Raw genomic sequence first — 4,009 nt, 5'->3', positions numbered from 1 at the left:
CGCTATGGGACATAATACTGTGTGCAGGGGCCACTATGGGACATAATACTGTGTGCAGGAGCCACTATGGGACATAATACTGTGTGCAGGGGCCACTATGGGGCATAATACTGAGTGAAGGGGCCACTATGGGGCATAATACTGTGTGCAGGGGCCACTATAGGGCATAATACTGTGTGCAGGGGCCACTATGGTGCATAATAGTGTGTGCAGCGGCCACTATGGGGTATAATACTGTGTGCAGGGGCCGCTATGGGGTATAATACTGTGTGCAGGGGCCACTATGGGACATAATACTGTGTGCAGGGGCCACTATGGGGTATAATACTGTGTGCAGGGGCCGCTATGGGACATAATACTGTGTGCAGGGACCACTATGGGACATAATACTGTGTGCAGGGGCTACTATGGGACATAATACTGTGTGCAGGGGCCACTATGGGGTATAATACTGTGTGCAGGGGCCACTATGGGACATAATACTGTGTGCAGGGGCCACTATGGGACATAATACTGTGTGCAGGGGCCACTATTGGGGATAATACTGTGTGCAGGGGCCACTATGGGGGATAATACTGTGTGCAGGGGCCACTATGGGGGATAATACTGTGTGCAGGGGTCACTATGGGGGATAATACTGTGTGCAGGGGCCACTATTGGGGATAATACTGTGTGCAGGGGCCACTATGGGGCATAATACTGTGTGCAGGGGCCACTATGGGGGATAATACTGTGTGCAGGGGCCACTATGGGGGATAATACTGTGTGCAGGGGTCACTATGGGGGATAATACTGTGTGCAGGGGCCACTATGGGGGATAATACTGTGTGCAGGGGCCACTATGGGGGATAATACTGTGTGCAGGGGTCACTATGGGGGATAATACTGTGTGCAGGGGCCACTATGGGGAATACTACTGTGTGCAGGGGCCACTATGTGACATTATACTGTGTGCAGGGGCCACTATGGGGTATAATACTGTGTGCAGGGGCCACTATGGGGTATAATACTGTGTGCAGGGGCCACTATGGGGGATAATACTGTGTGCAGGGGCCACTATGGGGCATAATACTGTGTGCAGGGCCACTATGGGGGATAATACTGTGTGCAGGGGCCACTATGGGGGATAATACTGTGTGCAGGGGCCACTATTGGGGATAATACTGTGTGCAGGGGTCACTATGAGACATAATACTGTGTGCAGGGGCCACTATGGGGGATAATACTGTGTGCAGGGGCCACTATGGGACATAATACTGTGTGCAGGGGCCACTATGGGGCATAATACTGTGTGCAGGGGCCACTATGGGACATAATACTGTGTGCAGGGGCCACTATGGGGGATAATACTGTGTGCAGGGGCCACTATGGGACATAATACTGTGTGCAGGGGCCACTATGGGACATAATACTGTGTGCAGGGGCCACTATGGGGGATAATACTGTGTGCAGGGGCCACTATGGGACATAATACTGTGTGCAGGGGCCACTATGGGGGATAATACTGTGTGCAGGGGCCACTATGGGGGATAATACTGTGTGCAGGGGTCACTATGGGGGATAATACTGTGTGCAGGGGCCACTATTGGGGATAATACTGTGTGCAGGGGCCACTATGGGGCATAATACTGTGTGCAAGGGCCACTATGGGGGATAATACTGTGTGCAGGGGCCACTATGGGGGATAATACTGTGTGCAGGGGTCACTATGGGGGATAATACTGTGTGCAGGGGCCACTATGGGGGATAATACTGTGTGCAGGGGTCACTATGGGGGATAATACTGTGTGCAGGGGCCACTATGGGGAATACTACTGTGTGCAGGGGCCACTATGTGACATTATACTGTGTGCAGGGGCCACTATGGGGTATAATACTGTGTGCAGGGGCCACTATGGGGTATAATACTGTGTGCAGGGGCCACTATGGGGGATAATACTGTGTGCAGGGGCCACTATGGGGCATAATACTGTGTGCAGGGCCACTATGGGGGATAATACTGTGTGCAGGGGCCACTATGGGGGATAATACTGTGTGCAGGGGCCACTATTGGGGATAATACTGTGTGCAGGGGTCACTATGGGACATAATACTGTGTGCAGGGGCCACTATGGGGGATAATACTGTGTGCAGGGGCCACTATGGGACATAATACTGTGTGCAGGGGCCACTATGGGGCATAATACTGTGTGCAGGGGCCACTATGGGGGATAATACTGTGTGCAGGGGCCACTATGGGACATAATACTGTGTGCAGGGGCCACTATGGGACATAATACTGTGTGCAGGGGCCACTATGGGGGATAATACTGTGTGCAGGGGCCACTATGGGGGATAATACTGTGTGCAGGGGTCACTATGGGGGATAATACTGTGTGCAGGGGCCACTATGGGGAATACTACTGTGTGCAGGGGCCACTATGTGACATTATACTGTGTGCAGGGGCCACTATGGGGTATAATACTGTGTGCAGGGGCCACTATGGGGTATAATACTGTGTGCAGGGGCCACTATGGGGGATAATACTGTGTGCAGGGGCCACTATGGGGCATAATACTGTGTGCAGGGCCACTATGGGGGATAATACTGTGTGCAGGGGCCACTATGGGGGATAATACTGTGTGCAGGGCCACTATGGAGGATAATACTGTGTGCAGGGGCCACTATGGGGGATAATACTGTGTGCAGGGGTCACTATGGGGGATAATACTGTGTGCAGGGGCCACTATTGGGGATAATACTGTGTGCAGGGGCCACTATGGGGCATAATACTGTGTGCAGGGGCCACTATGGGGGATAATACTGTGTGCAGGGGCCACTATGGGGGATAATACTGTGTGCAGGGGTCACTATGGGGGATAATACTGTGTGCAGGGGCCACTATGGGGGATAATACTGTGTGCAGGGGCCACTATGGGGGATAATACTGTGTGCAGGGGTCACTATGGGGGATAATACTGTGTGCAGGGGCCACTATGGGGAATACTACTGTGTGCAGGGGCCACTATGTGACATTATACTGTGTGCAGGGGCCACTATGGGGTATAATACTGTGTGCAGGGGCCACTATGGGGTATAATACTGTGTGCAGGGGCCACTATGGGGGATAATACTGTGTGCAGGGGCCACTATGGGGCATAATACTGTGTGCAGGGCCACTATGGGGGATAATACTGTGTGCAGGGGCCACTATGGGGGATAATACTGTGTGCAGGGGCCACTATTGGGGATAATACTGTGTGCAGGGGTCACTATGGGACATAATACTGTGTGCAGGGGCCACTATGGGGGATAATACTGTGTGCAGGGGCCACTATGGGACATAATACTGTGTGCAGGGGCCACTATGGGGCATAATACTGTGTGCAGGGGCCACTATGGGACATAATACTGTGTGCAGGGGCCACTATGGGGGATAATACTGTGTGCAGGGGCCACTATGGGACATAATACTGTGTGCAGGGGCCACTATGGGACATAATACTGTGTGCAGGGGCCACTATGGGGGATAATACTGTGTGCAGGGGCCACTATGGGACATAATACTGTGTGCAGGGGCCACTATGGGGGATAATACTGTGTGCAGGGGCCACTATGGGGGATAATACTGTGTGCAGGGGTCACTATGGGGGATAATACTGTGTGCAGGGGCCACTATTGGGGATAATACTGTGTGCAGGGGCCACTATGGGGCATAATACTGTGTGCAAGGGCCACTATGGGGGATAATACTGTGTGCAGGGGCCACTATGGGGGATAATACTGTGTGCAGGGGTCACTATGGGGGATAATACTGTGTGCAGGGGCCACTATGGGGGATAATACTGTGTGCAGGGGCCACTATGGGGGATAATACTGTGTGCAGGGGTCACTATGGGGGATAATACTGTGTGCAGGGGCCACTATGGGGAATACTACTGTGTGCAGGGGCCACTATGTGACATTATACTGTGTGCAGGGGCCACTATGGGGTATAATACTGTGTGCAGGGGCCACTATGGGGTATAA

Source organism: Leptodactylus fuscus, chromosome 2 (assembly GCF_031893055.1).
Source record: "Leptodactylus fuscus isolate aLepFus1 chromosome 2, aLepFus1.hap2, whole genome shotgun sequence".
In the NCBI taxonomy this organism is placed as follows: Eukaryota; Metazoa; Chordata; class Amphibia; order Anura; family Leptodactylidae; genus Leptodactylus; species Leptodactylus fuscus.
The sequence above is the reverse complement of the archived record's forward strand: the minus strand, read 5'-3'. Positions refer to the sequence as shown.